The following is a 19086-nucleotide window of genomic DNA, read 5'->3' on the forward strand; positions in this document are numbered from 1 at the left end:
TGTCAGAGCCCTCAGCAGGTCCTTCTAGTACTATCCCAAGATATTTCAGTTGTAATAAATTCAAGAGCTCGGCCTTAAGGGTTTTCTGTGTCTTAGGGAACAGCATGGTGCATACCAGAAATGGCAGGGACTACAGTGTCAGATCATGGCATCCTAGATTGAAATGTCTTTGCCTATTTGGGTAAGATTCTTAGCCCCCGTGCTGCCTTCCCCCATTTGAGAATATTAATGCCTGCCAACACAGGTGTTTCAAAAATCAGAGAAATAGTGTTAGTTCTTTGTACCACCTTGTCTGCAAAGCACTGACTGTATGCTAGCACAGTCTCCATCGAGAGCCATGCACCTCCATGCCTGCTACGTATAGATCATTTTATACCTTACTTTCCAAGTGGGCATCATTTGAAGCATGGGGATTAAGACGGATAAGATATGATCTCTGCCTTTGTGGTTTCTTGTTCTTTCCTGGGAGCATAACAAACACAGAAATAGGCATGCAAAGTCCATGGGAACACAGGTGGGGGAGAGGTCATTCTGCCGAACATTGTCAGAGGTATTGAGAAGGTCAGAAATGTCTGTGAGAGTCTCTGTAATGATTTGATAGCTTGTTAAAGGGAAAAACAATCCAAATAGGGCTTTTTTTTTTAAAAATGAGAGATGAGCCCTCTGTGTAACAATCTGTTTAATGAATGAAGTTATATTGTGAATTTTGAATAGTGTAATAATAATAATAATATACCCTCTCTATGTTAAAGTCACTGGACTCAAACAACTGTATAGAGTAGGATCCCAAACTTTTTGATAATGGCTACTCCACCTCCACCTCCATGTGTTCCTCTCTGTTCTTACACATTCAGTCCCCCTTTTATTTTATAATTGGATTCAAGTATGCATTGAAGCATCAAGTCCTTGATATCTGTGTTTGATGTCTCTAGTGTCTAGCCTGGTCATCTCAGAACCCTGTTAACTAGTTCTGTCTTCTGACACACATCTCACATGGAGTCACCACTTCTCACAGGCTTCTCAGACAAGGCTTCCGAGTAATGCAGGCCATTTGTATGTCCTGGTACTGTTATTTCTTATCCACACAAATCCTCTAGGCATCACTTTTGAAGTTTTTAGTATTTAGATGGTGGTGTCTACATTGTAAGGTTCTTAAAAGAATAAAAAAAAATGACAATGTCTGCCATATTAGTAGGTGCATAATACATGTTGATTCTCTTGCCTACACAAAAACATATCTTCCTGTGAGTTATGTATTTCCTCCAGCTAAGTGCTAAAACATGTTAATTACAAGGAAATCTTTTTATGCGTTGGCAAGAAAAAAGAACAAGCAACTGTTAGCCATGGCATCGTGGGTTAAGAGAGCTCATACTCTATGCTGGTACAGAGCGAGGATTCCGAGTCCCACTCCATGCTTGGGTAGGACTCACGCAGGTTGCTCTGGTTCCTTGCGCAGTACTTTCCTGTGATACTGCAGTGTGGAACATGGCAGCTTGTCACCATTACAGCGCTACATGGAGAGAGGAGAATGCAGCCATAGCTGGGGTCCTGAATTCAGGCATGGGGCGAGGGAAAGCCTCCTCCAAGAACCGAAATCTTAGTAGAGAAAATGAAGATAACCTAGGAGCTGATAGAGGAAAGCACTTCATGCTTACAAGTTGAAAGATATCCAGCATGATGTGGAGCTATGGGAGTCAACGCTGGAGGATATGGGGAGCTTGTGAGAGCTGACCCTGGGGGATATGAGGAGGTCATGAGAGCTGACCCTGAGGGATATGGGGAGCTCGTGAGAGCTGACCCTGAGAGATATGGGGAGCTCATGAGAGCTGACCCTGAGGGATATGGGGAGCTTGTGAGAGCTGACCCTGAGGGATATGGGGAGCTCATGAGAGCTGACCCTGAGAGATATGGGGAGCTCATGAGAGCTGACCCTGAGGGATATGGGGAGCTCATGAGAGCTGACCCTGAGAGATATGGGGAGCTCATGAGAGCTGACCCTGAGGGATATGGGGAGCTCATGAGAGCTGACCCTGAGGGATATGGGGAGCTCATGAGAGCTGACCCTGAGGGATATGGAGAGCTCATGAGAGCTGACCCTGAGGGATATAGGGATCTAGTGAGAGCTGACATGAGAGGATGTGGGTCAGATTAGTGGTCCATGAGCAGAGATAGGATCTGTTTTTGAGGAATTCTCTGAGTTATCTCTGGTAACTGTTAAAAAGTACCTCCTTTCTTTGCTTTAGTTATTTTTCCTACTCAAAATTTATTTATTTATTTATTTTTGTCCTCCAGATTCACCCACATTTTATGCCAATCAACACTCATTTTTATATTCCTTATATACTTTATATATTGCTTACTTTCTAAGTAAGCCAATTGAGTCCCATATATGTTTATCATAAGCTCCAGCCTTGGTCTTTGGATACTGATAGAATTAAATAAGGGAAGCATAATATACCCATAGTGACAACTTGGACAGCACACACACTTTATCTTTGATCTTCATATTCGCTTCCAAACTTTTATTTTGAATATTCTAAGAACATGAGGGTTCTTTTGCAAAGTAAACAGGGTCCTGGAGGTAACAGCACATGTTGCATTGGCCTCTCACGATTACTTCTGGTGCTTTATATGAAACTTTCAAAGAGGATCCACCGTGGGTCTGGACAGTTGGCTTAGTGCTCAACAGCACTGGCTGCTATTCCAGAGGACCTAGGTTTGATTTCCAGCACGCACATGGTGGCTCACCCACCTGTATCTGTAGATCCAGGGCATCTCATGCTCTCTCATGGCCTTCACAGGCACATGGCACACATACATACAAGCAGGAGAATCACTCACACACATAAAATAATAAAAAATTCTAAAAAGTAAAATGAAAAGCTCTACATTCGTGACATAATATCAGGTGAGTGACTTCTGAGTAAGATATTATAAGTTTTATATTTATATGCACATTTATATGATATTTAAACATTGCATATATTTTGTAAATAAATAAACTTGTATGCATGATAACTATGACTTTGTATAGTTATGTCCTTCATTGATGAAGTGTTATTATTAGTATAGATAACCAAGTATAAGAATAGTATACAGTATTTTAGCTCCTAAATGTTTTAATTAATTCTGTCTGTTTTTCAGGGAATGGTAACAACTAAATATACTTCTGAGCGCCTCTCATTTTCATTTTTCTTTCTAATTAAGTTCTTGAGAGCATTAATTGCTTGCTGTATATCTATACTTGGATATTCTGCAGACACTTCAAATTCATTGAGGTGCCAAAATGGATATTATCTGACCAAGGAAGAACCCTGTCTTCCCAATTCTGCCTTTACCGACATCCCTTGGCCACCGCACAGCCCTGGCCGTTGTGCTCCATGCTTCTGCTAATACCCACACTTACAAATGCTCAGTCACTTGACCCCCAGATTGACAGCCTTTTCTCTGCCTTGTGGATGTGAGTTTCCCTGTATTACAGAACATACATTCAAATAAAAATGACATTTCTTTTCCTCACTACACCATCTAAAAAAGGGACCAATTTTCAAAACTGCTTGTGGCTTTTTACCCAAGCTCCAGTTGGCAGAAGGAAGGCTTTGCTTTATTATGCCCCTGATCACTCCACTATCTTGTCTGGGTACCACAGAAATCTGACTACACAATCAGTTACCATCCTGGAGTCGGGGAGACAATGTGCTATCTGATTTTATAATCTATTCCAACCACCTGACCTTAAAAAGTGCTGGTCTATTTCAGTTAATATCAAGTGGGAGAGCCTTCCTTCTGTAATATTTGTCCAGTACCTACATACTGTTCATCATGTCCCCTGCACAGACCATAGTTCCCCTGAACTTGCCTGCACCACATTTTCCTGATTAATTCCTATCAAACTGTGTTTCATGGTCTTCCCTACTGACAGTAAGATCAGGTAGAATAATTTCCATATTATGTCTATGGTAAAGTGAAATGACTTGGGTACTTTGCTTCTTTATTTGTCTTCATGAAAGGGTCAAAAATCCAATAATGTTTGTGGCAAAGCAGAGCATTGTGTTGGCATACCATTTAAATAATTCCAGCCTTGTTGAATAGTTTATGCCCCTTGCCTGTGCACACTAAACTGACCAGCATACTTTACTCAGGAAATGCTTGTTGATGACAATGGGAAAAAAATTGACACAAACCTTGTCTCAGTCTTATAACAGCTGGGCATATGAGAGGATTAATCTAGGTAGAAATAGAATTCACATAAATTAGTAGAATGTTCATTCTTAAAAGTGTAATTTTGGGGTTGGAGAGATGTCTCAGCAATTAAGAGTACTAGTTGCTCTTTAAGAGGACTCAGGTGCAGTTCATTTCCAGGCATTCACATCAGATGGCTCACAGTCCATTTATGAATTCAGTTTTAGAAGATCCAGTACTCTCTTCTGGACCCTATGGTATCAGACATTCATATGCTGTATATACATATACAAGGCACTCACACATAAAAATAGATTTTTTCTTAGTTTATCTAATTTGCATTTATTCAAACCCTTTATGGAGCCTGTTGAGTGGCAGTCCTTGCACAGGCAAGGACCATAAACTATTCAACAAAGCTTAAATTATTTAAATGGTACTCCAAACTAAGACTACACACACACACACACACACACACACACCCCATCTGCATAGTGCTGCATTTAAGGATTCTGATGAAATTTAAGAAAAGACATTTAAACTTCTGTTATTTGGGGACAGCATACTTGCCATACAGTTTATACAATAGCATGTTTTACAACTAGGAGCTTCAAATTACTGTGATGTGAGTAGTTTGTGTTTTATAAAATTGAATAAAGGTATTATATTTTAACTCATAATCTCTTTTCAAAAATCTGTAGCTAAGAGATTATTCTAAATGTTTTTCTTTTATTGAAAATAGATTTTTAATTGCATCATCTATCCTGATTATGGTTTTTCCTCCCCTCCCTCTCCTGGTTCCTTCGCACCTCCCCTCCCATGCAGATCCACCCACTTTCTGTCTCTCATTAGAAAACAGGCTTCTAATGGAATATAATATAATACAGTTAAAATAGTATAATATGTAGTATAAAAGACAAATCAAAACTAACATATCAGAATAGGACAAAACAAGCAGAGGAGAAAGAACCCAAAAAATAAACTCATTCATTCACATATTCAGGACTACCATAAAAACATTAAACTGGAATCCATAATGTATATAGAAAGAACCTATAGGGTAAAAAGGGAGAAGAAAATACAAGAATATAATAATAATAATAATATCATATTTTAAAACAGAAAGGCCATGACATAGTATAAGGCCAGGAACCTCTAAAGACGCCGTTGAGTTCCTTTTCTGCTGTCCTCTGCTGCTGGGTACGCAGCCTGCCCTTAGGGTGGTTTGTTTCTCCAACGAGACTCCATTAGAGGAAAATAAGTTTTCATTTATAGTGGTTCAGTTGGAGACAGCTTCTGGGTTAGGGACATGTATCCACTTCTTTCAGGTCTAGAACCTCACTCTGCTACAGACTCACACGGGTCCTGAGCATGCTGCCTTTGTCTCGGTGGACACTGATTTGCACCAGTCTTGTTGACTTAATGGCCTTGCTTTCTTGGTGTCCTCCATACCCTCTGTCTCTTAGACTTCTTGCCTCCTCTTCCACAGGATTCCCTGAGCAGTAATAAATAAATAAATTGTATTATCTTGGACATTTACTTTGTTTCATACAAAAAAATTAACTCAAAGATGGATCAAAGCCCCAAGTATAAGACTTACAATGAGAAAAATCCATAAACCCCCAGGTTTAAACCTTCAAGTGCTTAGGCTTGGTAACTGAGTCATAGCTATAACACCAGAAGAAACCCAGATGCACTGGAATCCTTAAAAATTAAAGACTTTTGTGCATGAAAACAAAACAAAACAAAACAAAAAAACAAAGCCAAGACAGTGAAAAGATAATACAACAGGAGAAAATATTTACAGTCAAGTATCTAGTTAGGTCTAATGTAGAAAATGTGAAGAACTCTTGAACTCAATGAGTACATGATAACCTAATTTTATTTTATTTTAGTGTTAGTTTTTTTTTTAGATATTTTCTTTATTTACATTACAAATGTTATTCCCTTTCTTGGTTTCCCCTCTGAAACCTCCCTATCCTATCTCCCCTCCCCCTACTCACCAACCCACCCACTCCTGCTTCCCTGTCCTGGCATTCCCCTACACTGGGGCATGGAGCCTTCTCAGGACCAAGGGCCTCTCCTCCTATTGATACCCAACAAGGCCATCCTCTGCTACATATGCAGCTGGAGCCATTAACCTAATTTTAAAAATGAACAAAGAATCTTAGTCGACAACTTTTCTAAAGAACACAAACAAATATTCAACAAACACTTAGGAGATAATTGAGGTCACTTGATGACCCCCCCCCCCCCCAGTAAGTTAAATTTGAAATTTTCATTTGGCACAGCAAGTCTACTCTTAGGTATATATCCAGACGAATTCAGAGCAGTTATTCAAACAAAATACTTTGTCATAGTAGTGGATAAATATTCACCATAGCCAAGGAGGCTTCCTCAATATAAGCCGGTTGATGAAAAGATATGAACATATATTGTATTCAGACTGTGACATGTTATTTGGCCATAAGCTTCAATACATTTTTTTTAATTAAGAAAATTTTATGTGCATGATTGTTTGTGCATTGTGTATATGCATGGTACCCAGTAGCCATGGAGACCAGAAGAGGGTGTTAGATCTTTTATAACTGGAGTCCTAGGCAATTGTGAGCGAGCTGTCGTGTGGGGGCTTGGAACTGAATCCAGGTTCTCTGCATGAGCAGTAAGTGCTCTTAACTGCTGAGCCATCTCTCAGAGCCCAAGGTGCCACGAAATGTTGATCCATGTTGCAATATGCACAAAAGACCAGACACACCAGAGCAGACCAGTTAGTCTTCTTCAAGAAGCCACACATGTATGATTCCATTTATATGGAATGTCCCAAGCTAGCAAACCCATAAAGACTCAGATTAATGGTTGACAGTTTGCAGGAGGAGACCATTGGAGGTGAGTGAGTGCTGAATGGGTGTGGGGTTTCTGTGAGATGAGGAAACTTTCTGAAATGGGATGGCTATACAAAATTGCAGATGTACCTGATGATTTAAAATGGATAATCTGTGAATTCTAGGTTGGGTGTGTTTTAACACATTAATTTTTTTCATGAGTTCTTGTCTGGCATGGCATCACCCCTCTTATACAGGATGGCACACTGCAAAATCACATGACAGAGAAACACAGGAAATTTGGGTTCTAGAGAAAGTTTGCCATCTGACTCATCTCAAAGCTTTGGGAAGTAAACCGCACAGTCTCCATGGGTCTTGGTTTTCCTGGCTATAGAATGAAGACTCTAAATGAAATGAAAGTTGAATTCCTGCACAACTCTAAAATTCTTTTATTTGAGCTATAAATAACAATTTAGAATTCTGAATTCTATGCTTTATGTTGTTCCTGCTTCACTTATATTGATGAAATGAATGTTTCTAAATTTGGTTATATTCTGCACCAAGGAACCACTCACAAAAGCATACGAGGTATATAAACCTTACAATATAACTTATAACTAGGTAGTCAAAAAGTCCCCAAAGTAATTGGGGAATGGATTAGTATACTTGTAAGAAATATTTCCCTTTTTAATGCACAGTTTTTTTGATATTTAATATGTTAGGAATGTGAACTTTTAACTTGTCAAACTATTGTAACGTATTTGAAAATTATAGTAATTTGATTACAATGTTGCCTATAAGGCACAAGGTTTAGTTAATGGAATCCATATGTAATTAAAATGCAGAACTAAATGTAATCAGACTCCAGTGACTAGGGCTTTCATATTGATAGTTTTACAATGGCCTCTGGGGTTGAAAGTTTAAATGTTATAGAATATAATAGCGCTGTAGAAAACAAGCTGGCAATTTATTTGCGTTAATGTTACCAGCACAGCCACTTAATGGTATGTGACTCTGGCATCCTGAATTGTCTTCCTCTTAGTAGTATGATCTGTTGGCAGGTGGCAGATTCACATGGCTGCCACCACTGCAAGAACATTCTCCACAGCACTGTGGTATAGACACACCAAGATGAAGGTCCCTGCCCTGAGCCAAGCCACACTCTCTTTTAATAACAGAGCTGCTTAATTTGGGTGAATTCACTTGAATCATGTGAAAGTAATAGACACAACACTATGCACCAAGCCACAAAAAAGTTAAAAAATTTTTCCTGAACTTTAAAAAAAAAAAAAAGAATGATTTTCTCTGGACGAGCTTAAGAGTCGACATCCTGTGCTGGAGTTCTCTAATCATCACCAGCACAATTTACAATCAGAACACACAGAGAGCCAGTTCAGACCAGCTCATCTGTTGATCTTGGCAATGGCCCTTCATCTCACTGTGTACAGCTGCCACTTAAGAGTGGGGGGGGGGACTCAGCGGAGAGTTGGGGGCGGGCTGCGAGGCTGGTCAAGGCAGGAGCACACAGACCTGCTTCATCTCAGTGGTCTTTCGTATTTTACTGCCCTCCACCCCTTTTTTTTTTTTAAACTCAAAATTAAATACGGACCTCTCCTGAACCACTGCGCTCCAGGCATAAGAAATTGTAATGTCTGGCTTCCAGAAACTGTCCCGTCAAAATGTGCTTCTGATTAGGTGGCTTAATTACAGCTGTGAAAACAATGTTGATTTAGGCCGCAAGATTCCAGGGCATGTCAGCTGCTATTAGCTAACCTTGGACTGAATCCACCATTTTAAAACTCTGTGCCACTAAACTCACCCTGCCTGACAACTTTTTATTTAGGTGGAAAAGTTGCCAAAAGCAGTACATTTTAATCAACGTATTGTTCAACACACAATTTCATTTGTATCACCATTAATGACTCTATCAAGAACAAGGAAACTCCATTTGTTCAAACCAGTAAGTCCTGAGTAGTATTTTTGAGGGGCAACTGACACAAGAATTACTTTTAACTCCTTTAATTCAGTTTTATTTTAATTCTAGCATGTTGGTTTAACCACCCAACTTTATTACACCTAAATTTTCCTGACAGTTTCATTTGCTGTTAGGAAATAAAATTGCAATTTTTTTTTTCAGCATGGGAAATAATGGCTAGTTTTTAAAATGTTATGGTGGAAGCGTCCCTTGCCTGAAGCGTGTTCAGACCCAAACTCAGTTTACTTTTGGAAGGAAACGGACCTCATTAAATGGTTTTTTAATATTTTAATATCGCCTAAGTATTTTTCCATGGTGAGAAGGCTGATTAGACCTGTCTGTTTCCACCTGCAGGGGAGCTAGAGGTTGTAATTATTTGATGGCTCTGGTGCTCTGGCCTTTTCAATACAATTGATGCAGATACCGTGAATAGCTATGTATTTGAGGTCATTCCAATTTCTTTCACTATTGGACATGAAAACTTACTCTTATGTGACATGAATGACAATATCACAGAACAACAGTTGAAAAAAGTCAGTAATTAAAAGAAAGCAGTGCACTGAAGGCAGAAGCATGACAGGAAGTACAAAAGGCATTAAGTCTCATAATCATCTCATGAGAACTTTTCCTTGAAAATCCTTTTCAGTGAATGATGAGCGAGCTAACTCAGCATTTGTTCAAGTTGTAGTAGGAGTTCATACATAGGTAGTGTTTGGTAGAAGTGGATGAGCATATAGGTAATATGTGTGTTTTGAAAGAAAGTGTTGGACTCCTGATTCAAGACAGAGTTGAAATCAGTCGTCTTGTAAGTATCCAATAACAACCCAGAACATCTTCAAACTACCAGATTTTTTTGGAGGCATGCTCTACATCTGTCTTTAGTTCATCTATCATTTGAGTTAATCTTCATGTCAAACTTATAAAGTAAATTTATAAAACTTGTAAAAGAAATTTATAAAACTTACAAAGGAAAAAGAGAGGGTATACAATATGCCCAAGATGACAGAGTCTAGGCCAGAGCTACTGACCATTTGCATACAACCCATACCCTAAAGATATGACTAGATATTCTTTCTGAAAAAAAATTCAGGAGATGCAACAGAGAGAAAACATCAGGCACGACAAGGTCACATTGTCATTTAAGGGACAAGTGCATTTAAATCTGAATAAAAGTTTTATAGCTTTCCGTGTCTAAAAACCCCCCAGCTAATTTCCCCCCTTTCAGCATGAAGCGGCTGTGTATAGAGCCTGGCACATTCTCTAGCCCTGCAGTTATGATCTTTTACCTAGAACAAAAGGGCTTCCTCCTTCTCTTTTGAAGCTGCTTTTATGCAAGAGGAATTCAAGGTGTATCCTTCCATGTTAGGCTGGTTTGAAGTTTCAAATTTCTTGCGTTTGTTCTTATGGTTCTGTGTTCTCGGAGAAATTGCGAAGAAATAGCTGTCTTCGTTTTTGCAGAACTTTGGCTTAGGGCATCCTTTGATAGAAGCTGAACGCGGCTCATTCTTTTGGTTATCCCTTTATTCTCAGTGTTTGCCTGACACAGATGAGAACGATGCCCCCACTAAGATAAAGGGCAGTGAAGGTTGGGGTCTTCAGTCCATCATTTAGTTCTTTGGAATTCTAGTTGAAAATAATGGATTTGGTGGAAAATGTGCCATATAGATTGTATGCAGTATAGATTTATTTTCCTCACAATAAAAATGATTATTTCAATATAGCTCTGCTAAACCTTTCTGGTGTCTTGGGATTCACTTTGAAAAGGTGTCTTATTAAGTAACACTGGGTATGATAGATTGTTCTGATTAAAATTATGCATATCTTTATTGGTTTTGACTTTTCTTGGTAATATGACATTTTTTCTTTAAGCAAGTATAAGAATAAAAGTGTTTTGAAGGATAAGTATATTTCTTCCTATGTAGGTATCTTACTCAATTTTTTTGTGGTTGTATAATACTTTTGCTCTGTAGTAATCTTTTTTTTTTTTTTAAATACCATGGTTTCACATATTTATGTTTTCTGGACTTTTTTTTTCAAAATCCTCAAATTCTTTAAAATATTCTATTTTTCCTAGCAGGTTAAAATGTAATATACACACAGAGTAACTTATTATATTATTTTCTGATATGGGATTATGGATGCTTTTACTTTTCAGAGTAGGATATTTGAAACGGGGTTATTGGAACAGGAACCGTTTATGACGGTTTCCTCTCTTTAGCATCACTGCAGAGTGCTGCCTTTTGACAGTACTTCAGAAGAGTTCAACTGGTCACCATGCCAGTACTTACTGCTTGGTCCAATGCTTCTCGATTGTGGTGTGATCTAATCGTCTATACAATTTCACCTGTTTCATTCTTACATTTGGTCAGCACTCACAATGTCCCATTGGATAGACAGGAAGCATAGGAAGACCACTGCCCCCCAGTCCCCTCCAGCTCATCTGGGACCCTGTCATACCTTCCTCCGAACTGCATGCTCTCCGTTTGTAATTCCTCCTTTCAAAGCAAGTGTTAAGACAGAAATTTGTGCTAAGTTTAGTTGGATTAACTAGTCATCAAAATTCAAGGCCTCTGAGAGCAGTAGTAGGCAGCAGTAACCCCAAACACTCCCTCTAAGTGCATATTTAGAAATAAAATGTACAGATGTTCTTAAAATCCTATTTTTAAAGCATAACACACAACATTATCAGTTACAGTGTTTGTTACATGATCAATATATTAATTAGTTTTATGAAGTTTATATAAGCTTGTTTCTACTCTTTGGGTAGATGTGCTCGTGTGTGTTTGTGTTTGTGTGTGTGTGCGTGTTTGTAAGTATGTATGTGTGTGTGTGGTTGAGCATATGTTTTTGTGTGTGAGAGTGCATGTATACATGTTGCATATGTGTGGGGGCCCAGAGGTCAGACTGGGAGGTGTTCTTCAAAACAGTTGTCTACCTTACCTTTTGAGCAGGATCTCTCACTGGAACCAAGGCCTTGCAGAGTAGGTCTAAGCTGGCTGTCCAGTGTGTGTCAGGATCCTGCCGTCTCTGCCTCCCTGGTCCTGGAATTACAAGTGTACATCACCAGGCTTGGCTTCTTATGTGAGTTCTTAGAGTTGAACTTGGATCTTAATGCTTATGTGGCAAACACCTTACAAACTGAGGTATCCCTTTAAATCTAAATAAAAGCATGTTTTTTTAAAAATTTTATTAAATTATCATTTTAAAAGAAAGTTTGGGTCAGAGAAATGGTTCCTGGAAGCACTTGTAGGCTGACCTGATAGTTTGAGTTTTGTTCCTGGATCTCACCAGGTGGCAGGAGAAAACTCATTTCTGAGAGTTGGCCTCTGATGTCCACAAGTGTCATTGCATGTGTAGGCCTTGGTGTGAATACATTTTCTCTCTCTCTCTCTCTCTCTCTCTCTCTCTCTCTCTCTCTCTCTCTCTCTCACACACACACACACACATAGATAATATAAACATATATTCTTAGAGAGTTTACCTGGTCCTCACTGATTTTTTTTTTAACATACTCAGTATTATCAAATTATTATTTTATATGTACCAGACTTTTTCTTTAAATATGAAGTTGTCTTTGCTCTATAAATTTAAAACACTAAATTTTAAATATTGTATTATTAAAACATTAATTTTACCATCTTGTAATTGATTCTTTAAAATGTTATTACTAGTTGTGGTGAGGGCTGTACATGACAGTGTCTGTGTGGAGGTCAGATTGTGTGGTTTGGGGAACTGAGCTCGGATACTCGGGTTTGCTGGTGAAGTGCCTTTACCTGAGGAGCTATCCTCACAGCCTGATCATGATGAACTCTTAATCCACTCACTCCATCAGCAGGGCTGTGGAGAGGCCATTCTCTCCTCGATGTTAGCATGCAAGGTACAGGCATGTGAGGAGTTATTTCTAAGAATTACACTGCCAAGTCCAATTTGTACATACAATTTATAGGGTTTATTAAATCCTACTTGGAAATTCAGATGACAGAAGCCAAGCTGTGGCTTACATGTCCCTCTTTCATTGTGGGTTAGGAATGTCTTTATTAGCCAGGTCATCCGTGTTGAGCTATTACTGAAAATCATATTTACAGCCTTCCCATTTTTCTTAAGAGGAGGAAACACAAAAGGAAAGAAACTGATGACATGAGTGTACTGGCTTGCTATCCTTAGATCAGGTTAAGATCTTTGTTAGTATCTTACCCAACACCTAGCGTACTATTAAAGGAAAATATGTAATACAATCACCAGGAAAGAATAAACAAGCAGGCTGTGTGTAATTCCTAAAAACACAAAGAGAAGAAAGAAATGCTCTTTTAAGCCTGAATTCATGTGAGGAAAATACTTTGAGCTTAGTAGAAGCTATCATTGCTATAATAGTAGGTCTTAAAAAATACTGATGTATTTTTCTTTATCTGTAAGATGGATAGTCTACTATAGAAATTTTAAACAGTGACCTATAGACTCACGACCACATTAACATCAATAGAGCATGGTAAATTTAAGAGAGGTAATTCAATTCAGGAGAGTCAGCCTTAAGAATGTGTGACTCCTGGAGTATCTGGTCAGAAGCTTTGCAAACTGAGGTGAGGGGTTCCCAGTTCAATTCTTGTCAGCTGTATTCCATGTTAGTTTCTACTTTGGACATTTTCTTCTTTGTATTAACTTCATGGAGGCACACTAATAACTCTGCAATACCTATGTGTCTCAGTGTGGCTGGTGGCATGGTGACTGGGAACTCCATCCATTTTAGGATGAGAAAGGAGATTTTCAAAAGAAACGTAGATGGACCATTTTACTAGAAACAAACACCATTTTACACAGTGAGAACTTCTGTGAGTACTGGTGAAGTGGCCCAGCCAATGAAAGTGCAGACCAGAGTTTGATGTCCCATATCCCCAGGCTGGAAAGAGAGAACTCCTCCCAGCTGCCCTCTGACCTTCATACATGTGCACACATAGAGATAGGCACACACAGACACAGTCACAGATACGCAGACTTAATATAAAAATTAAAGATTATTTATGAGGTATATATGAAGCATTTTTTATAGAGTATAGTAAATTGTACATGCTTTGTTTCTGTAATTGGGGAGAGTAGTGTGTGCTTAACAAGACTGCCTGGTTGACATGAAGTCACTTAATAATCATGCAATGGCAATAGGTTAATATTTATAAATTAATAAATGTTTGGTGACAGCATTATATTTATTTTGGGAGGGGTCACATAGAAAAACTGAGACGTATTTTTTAAAGTGTTTCTGATGACATTTAGATTCAAAAATCAAGGTTTCTTTTTATCAAACTAATTCTCCGTCAAAGTGTTGGAAGCCCCACCTGGTCCTGGGACTGTGATTGGCTGTGGAAGGATGCTGTGGGCCCTGGTGACCTTCTCCTGTGGTGATCCATGTTTCCAGAGTCAGCTCACCATCTTCTGTGTGCTCCAGATCTGCTTCTCTTTCAGCTCAGGCCTGCTGTCTAGGACTGATGAAGACCACGGTCTCCATCGCTTGCAGCAGCTTTGGCTCTGCCGAGCATGAGGTCTGGAAGTTTGCATTTCTGGCTCTTCTCCTTCATTGCTGGAGCACCCACACCGTACCCGACTCCTTTACTAAGTGGGTTGGGGAATCAATGGATTCTGTTTCCTTTTGAAGAGTTCTAAAACCTCTTAGAGCTCTTTCTTTTTCCTATCTTTTATGCAAGAAAGATAGTTGTGTCTGCACATGGATTGAATACAAAAAGATGTAATGAGTTGCTGATTTGATGGAATTTATAATCTAGTTGGTGAGCTAGGACAGACACATAATGCAATAAAGTGATAAATGCCCCTGGGGCTTAAATATGACTTATTTGTGTTGGAATGATCCGGCAATATTTTTCGAGCATTTCGGCTTCATTTTGTAGCAAGGACAGGGTTAGAACATGAGTTTCGGGCAGGGGAACTATGTCAGCAAACATCATATTGGCTTATAAGAAATTAAAGCCAAACTGTGAGCTCTTTTTCAGTACTGTTGGCATTTTAACCTATTTTTGCAATTCATTATAGTTTTCTAGACACACTAGATATAATAAAAATAAAAGTATAATCTATAAATATGAAATAAAACAGATCTTGTTGATATTATATATATACACACATACATATGTATATAGATATGTGTATTATATATATGAATATACATGTATATATAATGTATATAAATTATACATGTATAGATACATTTTATATGTATACGTATACATAGATATACACATATACCTATTTACACATATACACACACATATATACACACACATATACATAAACACATTTTTTTTTTCAAACAAAAGGCTTGGTGGAAGGCAGGAGGAGAAAGAGAATTAGCTGTCACTTGTCTGGTACATTCGTTGTATGAGTCTCTGTCCTGGCCTTGCATTTGTTAACTCACTACTTACAACACTGCTACAGAGAGCTATTCCGATATTCCTCTGAAGCATGGCTGTGGTATACTCACCTCAATCAAGTGTGTATATATATATACACACACACACACTGTGTCTCTCTCTCACACAGGCACATTCAGAGGGTAAGTAATCTTTTTATGTGTGCCCACAGGCTTGTCTCATGTGCTTTTAGATCCTGTCCAGTTGACAACATTAAGCACCAGAGGTGCTTTTAGACCCACATTATAAGAACAATAACTGTGGGGCTAGGAAGATAGGTCTGCTGGAAGGATGTTTGTCATGCCAAATTCAATTCCCAGAATCCATAAAAATCCCCACACTGGACAGGGTGTAATCCAAGTGTGGAGTGGCAGAGAAGTATGAGTCCCTGAGGGTTACTGGCCAGTCAGCCTAGCCTAGCCTCCTTGGTGAGATCCAGGCTCTCCAGAAACACAAAATGGTGGGTGGTGCCAGAGGCACAGCATATGAAGCTGAGTCCTGCATGCATATGCACAGACAAGGAGAGATACATGCATACATAAAGACACAGACACAGACACAGACACAGACACAGACACACACACACACACACACACACACACACACACACACACACACACACAAACTGTGAGTCATTCTTAAGTTGTCATAGTTGATGTAGTATCTTTAATAGAGTGTTCCAGAAAGTAAGTCATTCACCCAGAACCTCAGAATATGACCTTATTTGGAACAGAGTGTTTACTGATGAAATTAATTAAGTTATAATTAGATCATTTGGATTAGGGTGGGCCTTAAATTCAATGACCGCTATTCTTACAAAGACACACATACACATTAGGCAAAGAACACAGCAAGGGAATGGGTGGGTGTATTAAGACAGAGAGCCTGGTTCTGCTGACAGCTGACTTCAGCTGTCGAGCCTCTCAGATTGTCAGAGAGTAAATTTGCTGCATTTAGCCAGCCAGTGTCTGGTAGTACATTATGGCATCATTAGGAAATTAATTTATTACTTCTGCTTGTTTTATTATCTGTTGGAAAAACAAATGCCTTAGAAACTTCAAATACTTCCTATAGGTTTTTATCCTCTCAACATTTTTGTTTTCTCAAGGACATTAATTTACCTGTCAAATAAAAACTGTGTGTATTTCAGGTGTACAGTTGGATTCTGTGTATAAGTGAGATGAGGCACTGTGTAGGTCTGGTTTTTGTGTCACTTAGCATAGTATCTTTCTGCTTTGCCTGTGTTGGGGACAACACTATTTTTTTTAAGACTAAATACTATCTGTTACATTTTTTGTATCTATTCACATGTTGGGAACATTTAAGTTTGTTAAAATGATAACATTCCAACCCAAGGTTTTCAACTTGTCACCCATTTTTTTTCATGAACAGTGTTGTCTTTGTTTTATCCTTAAGGAAAAGAAATAATTAAAAAAAAAATCTCTATTCCTTTCCTAAGTGTCTGTTTCCTTGTATTTAGTACATACCATGTCAAATTCTAAACACATGTGAATAACAATGAAAACACCACTAATATTAATATCAATTCTTATCACTAATATTTAACAACAGCAACAATAAAGCCCATTGTGGACTAGAGACTTCAATGATGCTTCATCTCATCTGTAGACTCATTTAATCCTCTGTACTCTTACCACAAGTGGGAGACGGTCCCTTCCTTTCAAGAAAAGAGACTATCCAGGGCAGAGTTTAGGATTTGAAGTAGGCGCTGTGAGTGTAGCTTTCTTCTACATGGAAATATATTTACTATTACATTTTGTCAATGTGTGCATGTCTGTGTGTGTGTGCGCATGCGCATGTGTGTGTGGTGTGTCTCTGTGTGTATATGGGCATGTGTACATGCTGTTGCACAGGTCAGAAGTTAGGGGACAGCTGTGGATGCTGGTTCACTCCTTCCACCATGTAAGTTCTGTTGTCAGACTCCCATCATAGGTCTAGGTGGGGAGACCCCGTTACCTACAGAGGGATGCCGCTGGCCTTTCTTCTCCAACTTTGTACTGTGATTAAAATGCAGTTAAATTACTTTTAGTGTGATCTTAGATTCATTCATAGTGAAAGCTCTAATACCCACCTCCGTATCTCTTTTCCTTTTGTAAAAATGAGACTCTATGCCCATAAACATTTGACAATTAAAAAATTAAAATTACTCTTTACCTGCAAACTCGTGCGCTACCATTTTACTTACCATCATTATGGTTTTGAGTACTATAAGTATCTTATATAAAATATAATATAATTTTTAGTAGATTCCTTTGCATAATGTCCTCAGGATTAATTACATATATGTTGTAGCATATGACACAATTTCTTTGTAACTTTGAAGATCAGATTACTATATTATTTTTTAATGGATATTATTTTATGAATTATTTATTTATATCATGTGTATGGTGTTTTGCTTTCATAGATGTGTATACACACCACAAGCCTATAGTGTCCACAAAGGCCAGGAGAGGGTGTCAGATTCCACGGGATTAGAGTCACAGATGGTTGTGAGTTACAGTGTGGGCATTGGGAATCTGACCTGAACCTGAAAAAGAAGCCAGAGCTCTTAACCACTGAGCCATCTTTCAGTCCCCAAGTATTACAATTAGCTGTTGGTTTTTGAGACAGTCTCATTATGTAGCCTTGGCTGGCCTGTAACTTACTTATGTAGACCAGACCCCTGAGTTCTAGCATGAAAGGTGTGTGCCACCATGCCCAGTCTATTTCACTATATCATATATTGCATTTTAAAATTCATTCATCTGTCAATAGACTTGGGTTACTTTCTTGCTTTAGCTGCTATGAATAAAATACCACTAAAGAACATGGGTGTCCACATTTATCTTTAAACTTGGCTTTTAGTTCTTTCGTGTGTTTGCTCAGAAGTGAGGTTGCCGAGGGTACAGCAATTCTGTTGTTTTCTCTTTTTTTTATTAGGTATTTTCCTCATTTACATTTCCGATGCTATCCCAAAAGTCCCCCATACCCACCCCCACTCCCCTACCCACCCACTCCCCTGCCCACCCACTCCCCCTTTTTGGCCCTGGTATTCCCCTGTACTGGGGCATCTAAAGTTTGCAAGTCCAAAGAGCCTCTCTTTCCAGTGATGGCCGACTAGGCCATCTTTTGATACATATGCAGCTAGAGTCAAGAGCTCTGGGGTACTGGTTAGTTCATAATGTTGTCCAAACGCTGACACCATTGCACACACTAGCAAGACTGTGCTGATAGGACCCTGATATAGCTGTTGCTAGTGAGACTACGCCAGGGCCTAGCAAACACAGAAGTGGATGCTCACAGTCAGCTATTGGATGGAGCTTACGGTTCGCTCTCCCCATCATCCCTGTGCAGAGGTCTTCACTGATGCTGCCTCTCAGTGATGCTGCTTCTCAGTGATGCTGCCTCTCAGTGATGCTGCCTCTCAGTGATGCTGCTTCTCACTGATGCTGCTTCTCAGTGATGCTGCTTCTCACTGATGCTGCTTCTCACTGATGCTGCTTCTCACTGATGCTGCTTCTCAGTGATGCTGCTTCTCAGTGATGCTGCTTCTCACTGATGCTGCCTCTCAGTGATGCTGCTTCTCACTGATGCTGCCTCTCAGTGATGCTGCTTCTCAGTGATGCTGCCTCTCAGTGATGCTGCTTCTCAGTGATGCTGCCTCTCAGTGATGCTGCTTCTCAGTGATGCTGCT

General features: G+C 39.1%; 1 protein-coding gene and 1 long non-coding RNA gene across 7 annotated transcripts in view; one reads left to right on the top strand and one right to left on the bottom strand.

Moving 5' to 3' along the window:
* Positions 1 to 19086, top strand: part of Ccdc171 (coiled-coil domain containing 171) — a 340735-nt gene that overhangs the window by 297581 nt on the left and 24068 nt on the right. The gene's annotated exons all lie outside the window — the stretch shown is intronic.
* On the bottom strand, positions 4173 to 19062 carry Gm42309. The gene is made up of 4 exons (XR_881387.2): positions 18718 to 19062; positions 11917 to 12017; positions 5538 to 5674; positions 4173 to 4227 (listed from the first exon to the last, which is right to left on the bottom strand). It is a non-coding gene; the product is annotated as a predicted gene, 42309 (long non-coding RNA).

The sequence above is a fragment of the Mus musculus genome, chromosome 4, assembly GCF_000001635.26.
Source record: "Mus musculus strain C57BL/6J chromosome 4, GRCm38.p6 C57BL/6J".
In the NCBI taxonomy this organism is placed as follows: domain Eukaryota; kingdom Metazoa; phylum Chordata; class Mammalia; order Rodentia; family Muridae; genus Mus; species Mus musculus.